At 42.3% G+C, this 16,885-nt stretch overlaps 1 protein-coding gene across 2 annotated transcripts in view; it reads right to left on the reverse strand.

Moving 5' to 3' along the window:
- ELMOD2 (ELMO domain containing 2) overlaps positions 1 to 14,590 on the reverse strand; it is a 69,389-nt gene extending 54,799 nt beyond the window's left edge. The window contains exon 1 of one of the 2 annotated variants that reach the window (XM_030191704.1): positions 14,405 to 14,590. The gene's annotated coding sequence lies outside the window, so the exon portion shown is untranslated. Of the gene's footprint in view, positions 1 to 4,046; positions 4,115 to 14,404 lie in introns of those variants that run through there. The other variant, XM_030191706.1, reaches the window with a different exon arrangement.
- Positions 14,591 to 16,885: the final 2,295 nt, after the last annotated feature.

The following is a 16,885-nucleotide window of genomic DNA, read 5'->3' on the forward strand; positions in this document are numbered from 1 at the left end:
TATAAGCTGATAGGACTTGACTTAGGATCTAGATTTCCTGTTAGGTGGGTGTCAAATATTTCATCATCTTAATATCAAAGGTTTACGTCCCTGGATAGTTTTAAAAGTTTCCTCTTAGTATTCTGACCATAAGATCACTGATGCAGCATCCAGGTCCTGAAAAATGCTCATCTACCAAGGTGTCACCTTGGTTTGTCTCCGGGTCTCTGTCTATTAGAGATATATATAGACCAGGGCTTGACAAAGTTTCTTCGGATCTAGAAGTCAGATTTGGAACAAAAGGAATTTTTATTTATATCTACTATAATAAAAAGCACCCTCAATGTTCTGAAGCTGACTCCGTGGCTTCAGGGTTCGTAAGTCTGTAAGGGTGTCACATCTCTCTATGCCCCGCCCTCGCGTCAAAGAGTGATGACGTCGAGGGTGGGCCCCGCCCCCGCATCAAAACATGACGTCGTCGAGGGCGGGTAATCAGCAGTGTGTAAGGCAGCCTGGCAGGACTCAGGGAATGAACCTCCAACGTTCTGAAGCTGACTCACTCCGTGTCGTGGCTTCAGTGAAGGGTTCAGACGGCGACAGAGCTAATCAGGGCAGGGACACAGGAGAATCGCTGGGTGGCTGGAGGAGGGGGGCAAGGGACACAGGATAATCGCAGGGTGGCTGGAGGGGGGGCAGGGGACACAGCATAATCGCTGGGTGGCTGGAGGGGGGGCAGGGGAGAGAGGACAATCGCTGGATGGCTCGAGGGGGGCAGGGGATAGAGGACAATCACTGGGTTGCTGCGGGGGACCAGGGGACAGAGGACAATCGCTGGGTGGCTGCAGGGGGACCAGGGGACAGAGGACAATCGCAGGGTCACTGGGGGGGGGGGCAAGGGAAAAAGCATAATCGCTGGGTGGCTGAAGGGGGGCAGGGGAGAGAGGAGAATCGTTGGATGGCTCGAGGGGGGAAGGATAGAGGACAATCACTGGGTGGCTTGAGGGGGGGCAGGGGACACAGGAGAATAGCTCAGTGGCTGGAGGGGGGGCAGGGGAGAGAGGACAATCACACACACTCTCTCTCACAGACACACTCACACCCAGTCTCACTCTCTCTCTGTCACACACACTCGCATGGTGCTGCCAACCACGCGGGGGGGGGGGGGGGGGGGAAGAGCACCTCCAACGTTCAGAAGCTGACTCCGTGGCTTCAGTGAAGGGTTTGTAAGTTTATCAGTGTGTAACCATCTCTCTGCCCCAACCTCGCGTCAAAACGTGCTGACATCGAGGGCATCTGTCCCACCCTCGTGTCAAAATGTGCTGACGTTGAAGGCGGGTAATCAGAATGCAGGACTGAGAGAACGAACTCAACTCCAACATTCTGAAGCTGACTCCGTGGCTTCACTGAACGGTTCAGACAGCCAGGGCTTTCAATAACGCCACCGCTTTGATGGAGCTAATCAGGGGACACAGGACAATCGCTGGGTGGCTAGAGGGGGGGGGGCAGGCCACAGAGGAGAATCACAGGGTGGCTGGAGGGGGGGGGACAGGGGAGAGAGCATAATCGCTGGGTGGCTGGAGGGGGGGCAGGGGAGAGAGGAGAATTGCTGGGTGGCTGGAGAGGGGAAGGGAAAGAGAGGACAATCACACACACTCTCTCTCTCACAGACACACTTGCACCCAGTCTCACTCTCTCTATAAACTGCATATTCATAATGTGCTCAAGGAGATGCACAAGTTATTAAAGTAGCAAGGAAGGAAGGAATAAAAGGCTACTGCTTTTCCCATTGCCCACCCACATACACAGTGTATCTGGTGATGGAGAGGCGCTTTAGGCTGCGGTTTCTGGGGAAATGGGGGGAAAAGCTAAAGCAGGTAAAGGTGGGTGAGTGGGGTGGTGGCACTCTACCCACCTACCCTCAGAAGCCGCAGCCTTAACCTTTCTGCATTGCCCACCTGGCCCCAGCAGCTACAGTTACCTCTTCTCTCCAACTAGCCCACCCACAGCTAGCAACCACAACCTAAAGCCACTTTTCATCACCTACCCAGCCACCCCTTCAGCAACCATGTCATCACATCCCTGCCCCAGCAGTAGCCTCTCTGAATCTTTGTCTCCCCCCCCCCCCCCCACCCCATAAAAAAAGAGAACCAGATTCTATAAAAAAATTTTAATTGATACTACCAAGAGAACTGCTGGAGAATCTCCTTCCTAGTAACAATGTCCACTATCCATCTCTCTTGTGTGTCCCTGTTTTTATCCTCCCATGTTTAGCATCTCACCTTTGTGACCCTGCTCGTACTCTTCCCCATGTACAGAATCTTCCGTATTCCTACCCTGGCGCCTGAGTTTTGTTGAGCCCTAATATAGGTCATTAAGTGTCTCACCCCAAGTACAATGGGGTCTATAAATATAAATCAGCACCCTCATGTCGATCTTGCATCTCTGCAATATAGCACCCTTCTTCACATTTTCTGCATTGAATAGTATATACAATATTTCAGGAAGAGAATGAGTAGGATCCCTTTGTGCCAAATGTTTTTTTTTTCCACTTGGGTAACCTTGGAGTCCTGTGACATGTGAAGGCAAAAATTCATAGCTTAGCATACTGCAAATATTTGTGCCATTCCTTTTGAGATTCAAGTGAGGGTTTGTTAGTATATCTTGGCAGAAAAAGACCTGCGTTACTAATTTTGCTTTAAAATTGGTAGTTGTTAAAAGATGGAGCTGGTAATAACTCTTTCAGTAATTCATTTTCCTTGAGTAGTAGCTGAAGGTCTTTTATGATTTTCCTCAGTTTTTCCAGCTCTGGACTGTATGTCACTACAAGGGGGACTTGTAGGGGGTAAGAGCCCCTGCCCAAATAATAAGTGTATTACCGAGGCTGCCATGCTAGAACTGTTGGACTCTGATCCCTAAACCAGCAATACAGAAACCTTTCGCTACACTTGTTCTACAGACCTCATCAGAAGTCTCTGCTCCGCTTGAGTATGGAGATTTGGGCTGTGATTGGAAAACATGTCTAGGCATGCTTGTCTGAAAAGGACCCGTGACCTTGTTATCTGGCTGTTGTGAGGCAAAAGAATGTGAGCAATGCGGGTCATGTTGACCTCCACAGTGCTGGAGCCCAGATAGCATCCAGAACATCATCTACATTCCTGTGGTTTCTCAAGAGAAATCACCTTCTGAGGTCTTATTAGATCATCAGACATTGCTGATAACAGAATGATACAAAAAAACAAGCATCAGCATAGAAGGACTCATCTTCAACGCAATCTTTAACTTCATCTGATATTGGCTCATCTCATTGAACACCTGAGCACATCGGAGCAAGCACCGTCATCTGTTACTTCAGTCATCTCGGAGAAAGATTGGTGATCCATGAAGATCGTATAGTCAAAAATTTGTAATCAATTTGGGATTACAAGCAGAGGACACATATTGTGTCTAGGGAGTTGCGTGTTTGTTCCAAATAATATCTGCTCAGTGTTTATTATAGCAGTTATAAAACTGACATTTGACGTTTTATTCTGTGATATTCTGGATGTTCACAAATTACATTTATATTCTAATTATTTCTACCTTTTTCTTTTGTGAATAAATCTTATTTTTGAAGTAAATAAAGTTTTTATTATTGTAATCAGTTTCATGGTTTCAGGTTAGTAGTATAAACAAACAAGGAGGAGTTAGAAGTCAGGCTTGCTCATTAGGAGGCGTGAACAATTATTATTTAGAGATTTCCAGCATGCATAACACAGCCATTCCCAACCTAGTCCTCGGGGCACACCTAGTCTCATCGGGTTTTCAGAATATCCACAATGAATATGCATGAAACAGATTTGCATACACTGCCTCAATTGCATGCAAATCTAACTCATGAATGCACAATTCTCCCGCACTTCTACCCCGTGATCAGAGATAATTGCGTGCTTAAATTTGCATGCAATTATCTCCGATCATCGGTGCGGTAAAGCCCCGTGCTGTTCCAGCGCTGTTTGGAACAGTGCGGGGCTTTTGATCATCTGCTTGTGAGAGAACTCCAGAGCAAAAAAAACACCAAAAGCTCTTACCTAATAGACAAATCCTCTCAACACAAAGCAGAACTTTCTCACAGTAGGAAAGATAACGATGTCTGGGGTACAGCGCTGCGTAACCGTAGTAGCACTTTAGAAATGTCAAGTAATAGTAGTAGTACACCAAAGAGGTCAGATAGTTTCCTTTATTCAATAGGTTAGCAGTGGGGGGGGGGGGGGGGGAAAGAGACTTTGACCATTAGCCAAAACAGATGGGTTTCAGGACAGAAAAACATGTCTTAGGTAATGTTTTCTCAACCATTGATAACAGAAAGAGGACAATTATTTATTACTGATTTATTCTTATCTAATCATTCTTTAAGCAGCATTTGAATTGGAAAGAATACAATTGTCACTAACAACTTTGCCTTGAGAAGTTTACTTTTCTTCAAAGGGCCCCTTAACTACAAATAAACAGCTCAGTTCACATTAATTTGGCCTTCTGGTACCATTAGTGGAAAAAAGTTGAGAGCTGCAAGCTAGTCTCATGTAACCTAAAAACAACTTCTACTATTTTTCAGACTGGAATAGAAATTAACCCTAAGTGTTCCAGTTCTAGTTGCTTAGACTGAGTGTTTGTGGTCATTGCTTAACAGCTACATTTCAGTGGCAGTCTCATCTGTAGAGTTTTTTTGTTTACTTTCACCTTCTATAGTACTGCTAAGAAGTGAATTGCTATGATTGTTTTCATTGCTTTCTTTACTACTGCCACAGCTTGTCTTTTGCTGGGAGTGACTACCTAACTTGACCTGCTTCCACCAACAGCTAAGGCATGGATACCTGAATGTGGAGTACCACAAGGATCACCTCTCTCACCAACCATTTTTAACTTAATGATGATCCCTTTGGCAAAACGCCTATCAAACCATAACCTTAACCCATATATCTACGCTGATGATGTGACAATATACATCCCCTTCAAACAGGACATAAACAAAATCTTCAGCGAAATTGATCAAAGCCTACACATCATGAACACATGGGCGGATGCATTTCGACTGAAATTAAATGCAGAAAAAACTCAATGCCTGATTCTCGCCTCTCAATACAACACAAAAGAATTCACAACCATTAACACTCCAAACCTGAACCTTCAAGTCTCAGAAACGCTAAAAATCCTTGGAATCACCATCGACCGCCACCTTACGCTTGAAACTCATGCTAACAACACAACAAAAAAGATGTTTTACAGCATGTGGAAACTAAAAAGGATAAGACCATACTTCCCAAGATCCGTCTTTCGCAGCCTAGTGCAATCCCTTGTGCTCAGCCATTTGGATTATTGCAACTCACTATACGCAGGCTGCAAAGAACAAATACTGAGGAAACTTCAAACAGCCCAGAATACGGCAGCCAGACTCATCTTTGGAAAGCCAAAATATGAAAGTGCAAAACCATTAAGAGAAAAACTGCACTGGCTTCCACTCAAGGAACGCGTCACTTTTAAAGTATGCACATTAGTCCACAAAATCGTTCACGGTGAAGCCCCATCCTACATGTCTGAGTTGATAGACTTACCACCCAGAAATGCCAAAAGATCATCCCGAACCTTCCTTAACCTCCACTTCCCCAATAGCAAAGGCGTGAAATACAAAACGTTACACGCGTCAACCTTTTCTCACATGAGCACGCAGTTTTGGAATACACTGCCGCGCAACCTAAGAACAACCAACGAGCAATCTTCCTTCCGCAGATTATTGAAGACTCATCTTTTCGAACAAGTCTACGGAAAGAAACAAAACACATAAAGTCCACACTTACTGTTCACTAATGCATCGTACATTCACCTCGGAACTCCCATTCCCGTATTATCACATCACTCATACCTTTTCTCACAGAAAGTTATATACCATATGACTTCGTGCCTTTCTATCGCCCCTAAGCTCCCATTGTTTCCTTCCAAAGTTGCAATGCCTATGTTCCATTATTACATTCCTTAACGACACCTCAATTGTTTCGCATAACCCTGCATAATATAATACATAACTATCTGTAACAATTGTATTTCCAACATTCAACTCATATTGTAAGCCACACTGAACCCGCAAAAAGGTGGGAAAATGTGGGATACAAATGCAATAAATAAATAAATAGACTCATATTGTCAATCTCTCAACAAGGATTCTTTTACCTGTCACAGTGAGATGCAGCCCGTTATTACAGCATAGCTTTTTTTTCCCCCATGTATTGCCAATCCTCCAATGTACCTAAAACCTTTCTGGTGACACAAAGCTTTAATCCACTTATTTGAAGTTCTCAGTATTTTGTAATCTTTCCTCTCCTTTTCTATAAGTAGGTAGTGTGGTAGCCGTGTTAGTCCACTTTTAAAGGTAATCAATAGAAATCAAACAAAATAAAACATGGAAAAGAAAATAAGATGATACCTTTTTTATTGGACATAACTTAATACATTTCTTGATTAGCTTTCGAAGGTTGCCCTTCTTCGTCAGATCGAAAATAAGCAAATGTGGTAGATGACAGTATATATAAGTGAAACATCCAAGCATTTCATTGAGAGTCTAACAGGGTGGGGGTGGGTAGGAGGTATGCATGGTAACATCAAAGCATTTCAGTGACAGTCTAACAGGATGGGGGTGGATAGGTGAGAGGAGGTTGATAAACAGAGCAATACAACTTTATGGTTTATAATGGGCTAGAAAACCCAGATCCTTGTTAAGTCCTGTCTGTTGGGTGTCAAAATATTCAATCATTCTGACTTCAAAGGTCTTATATTCCTGTATTGTTTTAAAGTTACCTTTCAGGATTCTTACTATGAAGTCACTGGTACAGTGATCTGGTTTTGTAAAGTGTTGGCCCACAGGAGTGGGAACCCGGCTGGCACCAGTATTGTTCATGTGATGTCTACACTGGTGCCAGCCGGGTTCCCACCCCTGTCGGCCAACACTTTACAAAACCAAATCACTGTACCAGTGACTTCATAGTAAGAAACCTGAAAGGTAACTTTAAAACAATACAGAAACGTAAGACCTTTGACGTCAGAATGATTGAATATTTTGACACCCAACAGACAGGACTTAACAAGGATCTGGGTTTTCCAGCCCATTAAAAACCATAAAGTTGTATTGCTCTGTTTATCAACCTCCTCTCACCTATCCACCCCCATCCTGTTAGACTGTCACTGAAATGCTTTGATGTTCCCATGCATACCTCCTACCCACCCCCACCCTTAGACTGTCAATGAAATGCTTGGATGTTTTACTTATATATACTGTCATCTACTACATTTGCTTATTTCCGATCTGACGAAGAAGGGCAACCTTCGAAACCTAATCAAGAAATGTATTAAGTTATGTTCAATAAAAAACAACGTCTCATCTTATTTTCTTTTCCATGTTTTATTTTGTTTGATTTCTATTGATTACCTATAAGTAGGTAGAACTTTACAAAAACCTACTGTCTGAAGCAAAGGTTTTACCCCTTCACCAACTCCTGTAAAGCTCTCTGGGCTACAGATGGGATATTACTGGCTAGATCATTTGTTCCCAGGTGGATAACAACATCAGTGTTGGAACCCTTATTCTCTTCTCTGATTATTGTCAGTATTTGCCTGGTATGCCTGCTAGCTGAGGATCCTGGAAGGCATCCCAGTGGCATGATTGATAGCTGCGGTGGGTAAGCTTGCTTGTGTTTCACAATTTCTTAAGAACTTGTACTGGTTACCAGTTGTTCAACAGATACATTATAAGGTCCAGACACTAATCCATCGAACTTTGTATGCAGTTGCTCCTGCCTACTTTTGAGAAGTCTTGAAGGTATATCATCCTACCAGATCTTTGAGATTGGACAAAACAATGCAATTGTCACTGGATCCAATTATGCAATCACACTATGCAGAAACAAGGTCTTCCATCGTTTACAGTGGCTGGTATACAGCTATGGAATGCACTTAAAGGTCACTTACATTTATGCAGTGATATGTCTCTTAAGAAGCAGCTTAACACACAGCTTTCCGTGGCAGCATTCTATTGAGTAGTGACTATTATACTGTTTATTTGGTTTAATTTAGTGGGTAATAATTGGATTTTTTTTGTATCTTTTGTATCTTGTTTTTTGGGTTTTTTTTTTTTTATTATGTATGTAATTTTGGAAATCACCTAGGTTTTAAGGTGGTATGTAAGTTTTAAAATAAATTGGGTCCCTTGAACTGTGTTCCAAAGTTAATGCCTCCGATAATGGAATCCCCTACCAGCAACAATTTTTTGGTTCGAGTTTTATTTGTGCTTTGAGTGTCTTTTCTCTTGAGCTACCTTCATTGGTTCTGGTTCCATCTTAGTTGTTTTTCTTGTGTATCACAATGCTCTAATGCAGTGAACGAGTTATGTAGGGGTAGCAGTTGTGGGAGCGGATGCTTCTGTGTCACATGTCGTAATATGCCTGAGCCTACTATGACCCATCAATTCCTGGGTTATTTTATTCTTTGAGGCAGTGGTGATAAATTGGTATGCTTCTGTATAGTGATGGAAGCTGCTTTAATTGCATCCAATTCCTGCGTAAGTTTGCTGAGCTCCTCTTTTATGCTAGCAAGCTGAAGACCGATGGGGCAAGATCTAAGCTGTCTGATGGTGTGTCTTGGAACTAAAGCACCACAATTATTACATTGAATAAATATCATTTTGATTGACTGGAGATGGTATGAGCAGGTGTACTATGATAGGGTTAATAATATGTAAGAATACCTGTATGTAGCGGAGGATTATTATTGATGATTGTTGGGTTGTCTATATATGACTAGAAAACCAAGGAGCGGGTGGGCTGTGGGAATGGAGGGTGAGACTATAAGTCTCAGTTATTCAGCCAAGTACCACAATTAGAAATGTTCTCTAGGAGGGGCAAGTAACAAGACAATTTGAAACAAAAACCAGGTTTTGCTAGAATCTAACTTTTCTCCTTTAAAACCAAACATTCCCAATAAATATTGCAGTTCCTTTAATGCCAATGTGCAGGATCCCAGTAAATATTGGGGGTTCTTTAATGTAATCTGCAACTACAAATCAGACCAGCTACAATACTAAAACTACTCTTTACCTAGGATTGGCAATGGAAAATAAACCTTGCAGAGTCAAAGTTAGGAAACTTCAGCAAGAGTAAATAAAAGTGATAGACCAGAGACAGTCTTGTTGCTCTATCAGTTTCCCATTGTTTCTTTCCAATGTTCCATTTCTCTCTTCCATTGTTTTGTTCCCTTAATGATACTTTGACTCTGTCTTCGCACAACTTATCACAATGTAATCCATAACCGAATTGTAACAAATTGTACTCCCATCATTTACAATGTATTGTAAGCCACACTGAGCCCGCAAATAGGTGGGAAAATGTGGGATACAAATGCAATAAAAATAAATAAATAAAATGAAAAGCCTATCCTCTCTATCAGAGTTAGGCAGAGAGCGAGAGAAAGATTTTTCTTTTTTTGTCTAGATTAGAAGACAGAGCAGTACATCACAATAGAGATTCACAGTCAGCACAATTTAACTAACCAATTGAAGTCCAGAGAATACACAGGTAGCTAAACCTATAGCCAGACAGTTGAGATATTAAGAATTAAAGAAAAATCAGAAAGCACTTAGCAGTACTGTTCAGGTCCTTGAAGGAGAGCACAAGTTTGTTCGGTTCACTATGTTGTGTTCTCTTGCTGGAATGTAGCAGTGGTCTGCTGGAGCCGGCTCGCACGTTGTTCATTTTTGTGACATTTTGCAAGCCAGTTGTTAAGATAAACTAGCTCGCTCTATCTCTCCTCCCCCCCCCTCCCGAGCAGCAGGGTCCCAGCACATACCTAAAGGCAGCCAACCTGCTCAGTGGTGTGCTGGTAAATTTTTAACAACAGGCTCTCTCCCCAGGTATAGCCAGCCCTGCAATTTTTTTTTTTTTTGGGGGGGGGAGGAAAGACAGTCCCTGCTCAAAGAGCTTACAATCTAATTTATTACTCAGGAACCTTCTTGCACTACCTTAACGTATTCTTTACCATGTATGTATTCACATGGCATATATATATATATATACCACGATCGGTTCCATATACACTATGTTCCATATATGTTACTATGTATGTATGCTCCTTAATGCAATACCATTTGTAATTCTGTTACCCGGAACTTGCAACCGCCAGTACGGCAAATGTAAGCCACATTGAGCCTGCAAATAGGTGGGAAAATGTGGGATACAAATGCTACAAACAAATAACTAAATAAATTATGTGGCCAGTAACATGTATATACCACCACCCTCCCCCCCCCCCAAACCGTGCGCTTCAGCTCACAATAGGTTTTTACATCTGCCCCTTGGTGACCAACCAAGTTAATTTTTTGGTCTGCTCTCTACATCTTTTGAAATTTGAAAAGTATGCAAGTATTTGAAGTCAGTAAAAAAATATTCACTCGGGTCTGAGTATAAAAGCAGGTGAGCATTTTTCCTGGGACAATTTTGAAAGTGAAAGTACACATGTGCTTTCCATCCGTTAACAGATTAAAAATGTATAAAAACACCTCTGAAGGGAAAGAACACTTTCCTAGGAATAGCATTTTATTGCTCAAGGAAAATATATAGGTCTTTCTTCCTAGCAAGCACTGCAAAGATTTTACTTATTAAAAAATGCAAAGATGTTATTATAAAAGCTGGTCCTTTAAAGCTTCATTTCGTCTAAAAAAAAAAAAAAAAAAAGTGGAACAGCACATCACTCTAACTTAAGAAGCATGAACTTTATGTGCAAGATGCTTGTTTTCCTAAAGTTTTTTGGGTCTCTACTTCAGACTCCACTAAAAAAGCATGGGTGGGTATTTTATTTGCAAGGGATCCAACACTAGAGGTCCTTTGGATTAAACAGGATCTGCAGGGTCGCTTCTGTTTTAAATTTACTGCTTTGTAGCTTCACTGCATGACTCCTAGGCCTAATATTTTTGGAAACGAGTAAGCGATTCTTGGCTACCCGTTCCACTCCACTCAGTATTTTATAGACCTCTATCATATGTCCCCTCAGGCATCTTTTCTCCAAACTGAAGAGCCCTTGCCACTTTAGGCTTTCCTCAAAGGGAAGTCATCGCATTCCCTTTATCTTTTTCGTCGCTCTTCTCTGCACCTTTTTTAATTCCACTACATCTTTTTTGAGATGTGGCGACTAGAATTGAACACAATATTCAAGGTGCGGTCGCACCATGGAGCGATACAAAGGCTTTGTAACGTCCTCATTTTTGTTTTCCATTCCTTTCCTAGTAATACCTAACATTCTATTTGCTTTCTTAGCTGCAGCAGCACACTGAGCAGAAGGTTTCAACGTATCATCAACGATGACACCCAGATCCCTTTCTTGGTCCGTAACTCCTAACGTGGAACCTTGCATGACGTAGCTATAATTCGGGTTCCTCTTTCCCACATGCATCACTTTGCACTTGTTCACATTAAACGCCATCTGTCATTTAGACGCCCAGTCTCGTAAGGTCCTCTTGTAACATAGTAGATGACGGCAGAAAAAGACCTGCACGGTCCATCCAGTCTGCCCAACAAGATAACTCATATTTGCTGCTTTTTGTGTATACCCTACTTTGATTTGTACCTGTGCTCTTCAGGGCACAGACCGTATAAGTCTGCCCAGCACTATCCCCGCCTCCCAACCACCGGCTCTGGCACAGACCGTATAAGTCTGCCCAGCACTATCCCCGCCTCCCAACCACCAGCCCCGCCTCCCGATCTTGACTAAGCTCCTGAAGATCCATTCCTTCAGCACAGGATTCCTTTATGCTTATCCCACGCATGTTTGAATTCCGTTACCGTTTTCATTTCCACCACCTCCTGCGGGAGGGCATTCCAAGCATCCACCACTCACTCCGTGAAAAAATACTTCCTGACATTTTTCTTGAGTCTGCTATGTTATCCATGTTTGTTCAACCCTTCAGAGAAATGTAATAGATTGGTGAGGCAAGATTTCCCTTCACTAAATCCATGTTGGCTGTCTCATTAATCCATGCTTTTGAACATGCTCTGTAATTTTGTTCTTTATAATAATCTTTACCATTTTGCCCGGCACCGACGTCAGAGGCCCTCTTTTACCACAGCAGGTAAAAACATTTTTTTTTTAATGGAACAGAGCACCAAGTGTAACACTCATCACACAGCCATTTCCAGGAGGAGCCCTTACCGCCTCCATATTTATACAGCTCCCAGTGCTAAAAAATTTAAAATAATAATTTTGGCGCTGGAAATGCCACATGGCGTGAGTCAGCACTACCACAAGGTTCCCACAGTAGCCCAGCTGTAGGGCCGAATCATCGTGCGTCAAACCCACAGTAGCCCTAAAGTGGCTTGGTTAAAGGGCCCCTTACTATCTACACTCGTCATGGTTTTGATCTTAGTGTTTTTCCTAGTGATAATGTAGCATTTAAAGTGTCCCTGCACCTATATTTTCCTGCAATTCACCTCTAAATGCTGAGCCATGAAATTAAGCCACACACCAAAAGGATGAAAATGTTTATTGTCCGATAGAGAATAGCACAACTCATCAGTGTAAAACGACCAGGGACAGAACCCGAAATCTATGTTCCACACAGTATTTTCATGGTGGGAACAGTTGGATTTTTGCCACACTCATCCTACCCTGCACCATTCCAGTGACCCAGATTTGCCCAACAAGAATATCGTAAAATTACAAGCAAAGCCATTCAACTTAAAAACCAAACAGGTAACTTTAAACATTATGGGGTAATTTAACAGAATTAGCAAACGCTAAATGCAAAGAAGCCCATTTTATATCTATGGGCTTCTTAGCACTTAGCGCATGCTACGCTTTAGTAAAACCTATATATGTGCCTGAATAAGCAGCCAATGCAGTCAGATCAGCAAAGGAGAAACCCTATCATATTTATGAGAATTAACTTACATAAGTATTGCCATACTGGGAAAGACCAAAGGTCCATCAAGCCCAGCATCCTGTTTCCAACAGTGGCCAATCTAGATCACAAATACCTGGCAAGATCCCAAAAAAGTACAAGACATTTTATACTGCTTAACTCAGAAATAGTGGATTTTCCCCAAGTCCATTTAATAACGGTCTATGGACTTTTCCTTTAGGAACCCGCCCAAACCTTTTTTTTAAACTCCACTAAGCTAACCGCCTTTATCACATTCTCTGGCAACGAATTCCAGACTTTAATTACACGTTGAGTGAAGAAAAAATTTTTCTGATTTGTTTTAAATTTACTACTTTGTAGCTTCGTTGCATGCCCCCTAGTCCTAGTATTTTTGGAAAGTGTGAACAGACGCTTCACATCTACCCGTTCAACTCCACTCATTATTTTATAGACCTCTATCATATCTCCCCTCAGCTGCCTTTTCTCCGAGCTGAAGAGCCCTAGCCGCAATAGCCTTTCCTCATAGGGAAGTCGTCCCATCCCCTTTATCATTTTCATCGCCCTTCTCTGCACCTTTTCTAATTCCACTATATCTTTCTTGAGATGCAGCGACCAAAATTGAACACAATATTCAAGGTGCGGTCGCACCATGGAGCGATACAAAGGCATTATAGCATCCTAACATTCTTTTTCCTTTCTTAGCCACAGCAGCACACTGAGCAGAAGGTTTCAACGTATCATCAACGACGACACCTAGATCCCTTTCTTGGTCTGTGACTCCCAACGTGGAACCTTGCATGACATAGCTATAATTTGGGTTCCGCTTTCCCACATGCATCACTTTGCACTTGCTCACATTAAACGTCATCTGCCATTTAGACGCCCAGTCTCGTAAGGTCCGCTTGTAATTTTTCACAATCCTCCCGCGACTTAATGACTTTGAATAACTTTGTGTCATCATCAAATTTAATTACCTAACCAGTTACTCCCATTTATAAATATGTTAAAAAGCAGCAGTCCCAGCACAGACCCCTGGGGAACCCCACTAACTGCCCTTCTCCATTGAGAAGTATTTTGTAACAACTGGAATTTTTGATAGAATTTAGTACAAACCACCGATTATTCAGCTATGCAAACTTATGCAGCCTGGATGCACCATGCAGGTCTTTTTCTGCCGTCATCTACAATGTTACAATGTTACTATGAATTAAGCAACAAAAAAAAACCTTTTCTGCACATAAAACATTTTACAATGTAAAGCCTTTATAATGGTACCCCCCCCTCCTTCAAGTGCCACGAGAGAAGTAAAACAATATGGAAATCTCAAGAACAGTATCCTGGAGTAAGTGGTGCTCAATGGGGTCAAAACAACAGATAAATTCAAAGAGAACGAGGACTGAACACTCTCCCCTTTAATATATCTTCTCAAGGGAACGCGAGGTCAATTAAATGAAAAAGGAAACAAAGAAAAAAAAGTTACAATGTAAAAGTACTTACAGTGTTGCCTTTGTGCTATTCTACAGGGTTAAACCTTGTAGCAGTACTTTTTTTTCCTTTTTTTCTTTCTTTTAAGTCTATCAGCATACAATTGAGCCAGCTTCCTCACTTTAGACTGAGAATATGGAGCTCGGCGAGCTTAAAACTATTAACTAGACCAGGGAGGGAAGCTGGGCTACACCTCCACTACCACCAAGAGTGTCTGCTGAGACTGAGAAGAAGAACCCAGCAGCAACAATTTAACAAGCCACATTTCAACTAACTGCTGCAGAGCGAAACGCTGTCGCTGACTGGCTGCAAACCCGGAAATATCGGCCACTGGTGCTGCTGATGGTGTAACTGTAAAAGTAGCCCGTACGTAAACAGAGCCCGGCAAAGAGGGTGATCATTAAAGGGCGTCGTGACTCAAAGCGCGCGCGCACCGGCCGCCCTCGGGCAAAAAGGTAAAAGACAGATACAGCGGGATCCTCCGGAATTCAATTACAAAACTTTACAAGTTCACTTTTTCTTTGCGCGGTCGTTTAGATATGGACATTTTACGAATATCCTCCCCCCCCCCCCCCCCCACACACACACACACACACACACATTTTTTTTTTTTAAAGAAGACTGTTGATCTATTCAACGCTGGGGATTATTCTCCTGAGCCCTCCCATTTGCCTACCGATCTCGTCCTCCTTAAAAGTGGCCAGCCCTCGTGCAAAGGTGACTTTACGTCACAGGGGGCGTGACTTAGCGGGATCTGGCGTTTTATGACAGAAGGACCGCTTCTTTGTTTTGACGGCCGCCGATCACCAGCCATAACACAGCGAATCTTGGAGGAAGTTAAACAAGGAGGTGTAATAGACTGCAGTGGAAGTGAGCCTTTCTAGTCCACTGTAAGCAAGGAAGCCAATTTGATTCTCTGTTTCCACTCCCCCGCGCAGCCGTCATTGCCGTTCACTCAAAACAAAGCAAGCAAACCTATGAGCTGCTGCATCTGCGCTGTTGGTCCATCTGTAACGAGTCTAAAGCTGTTTCAGTTGGCTAGGCAGTGTCTTAAAAGGTGGAATAGAAAATAAATAACAATTGAATATCTCTAAAACAGTTTCAAAAAGTATTGTAGCTAGTACTTAAGTACACAAGTATTGCCATACTGTGACAGACCAAAGGTCCATCAAGCCCAGCATCCTGTTTCCAACAGTGGCCAATCCAGGTCACAAATACCTGACAAGATCCCCCAAAAAAGTACAAAACATTTAATACTGCTTATCCTAGAAATAATGAATGTCTTCAATCAACTGTCTATAGCACTATGGTGCTTTAAGGGGAAGTCTCATATGGTCACCGGGGTACTTTGATCCTCCAATAAAGGTAAACCCCTATCTTGTGACAGTTGTAATCATCAACTGACCCCCTTCCTACCTATGTTAGTAAGTTTTATGTTGTTCACCTTTTTTTTTTTTTTTACTTTTTTTATATAGAGTTGTTTGTTTTAATTGATTAACTTCTATATTTCAAATGTAATATAATTGCCTCGTGGTTTCTGTTGCTCATCTGAACCATCGATAGACTCGCTTATATATATAATCCTGTGCCAGATGGCTTGTACCATACCACGGCTATGCTCGATATTTTATTACTACAAAGTAATTTAAGTTATCACTTATCTGTGTGTCCAGGTGCTGTGCTTGCCCCGACAGGTGTCTGTTTCGCACAATGTGGCTTTTTCAAGGGATAAACGCACTCAGGACCTGTAACATCAATTACACCTCCGTTAGTGTGTCGTCTGGTGCCATATTCCAGCACAAATGCACTTCGTAGTTTCATGGCTCACAGTCTTACAGCCTTTTCAACAGCTCATAGGCCTATGGAATGTAATCACGACAGCGTTTTTGTAGGCCAGAGGTTTGTTCAATAAGGAGATGGGTAAACTTTTCCTCACTCCCATTGCAAGAAAACCCAAACTTCCATTATCTGATGTCACAAACTATAATCCAATAGCTTCTATACTGTTATTAACCAAGATGACAGAATGCATTGTAGCTAAACAATTGACGGAATATCTGGAAAGTCATTCCATTCTTCTAGTGTTCAAATCAGGCTTTAGAAACCTTTTTAGGACCAAGATGGTAGTCACTTCATTGTTAGCAGATGCAAGGGAAATAAGTAGAGGCAATAGAATTCTGGTAATGTAATTTGATACGTCAGCCGTTTTTTTACTTTTAGTGGCTCATGAGATCCTACTATCTTTACTTAATATTTATAGACTAGGTGGAGCTGTCCTTCAGTGGATGGGTGGGTTTTGTCAGTGTCGTTATGCTCATATTAGCCCTCTCCTCAAGTCACTTCACTGGCTTCCTATCCATGTCTGCATACAGTTCAAACTCCTCTTATTGATCTATAAGTGCATTCACTCTGCAGCTCCTCAGTACCTGTCCACTCTCATCTCTCCCTACATTCCTCCCCGGGAACTCCGTTCACTGGGTAAATCTCTCTTAT

The sequence above is a fragment of the Microcaecilia unicolor genome, chromosome 2 (genome assembly GCF_901765095.1).
Source record: "Microcaecilia unicolor chromosome 2, aMicUni1.1, whole genome shotgun sequence".
In the NCBI taxonomy this organism is placed as follows: Eukaryota; Metazoa; Chordata; class Amphibia; order Gymnophiona; family Siphonopidae; genus Microcaecilia; species Microcaecilia unicolor.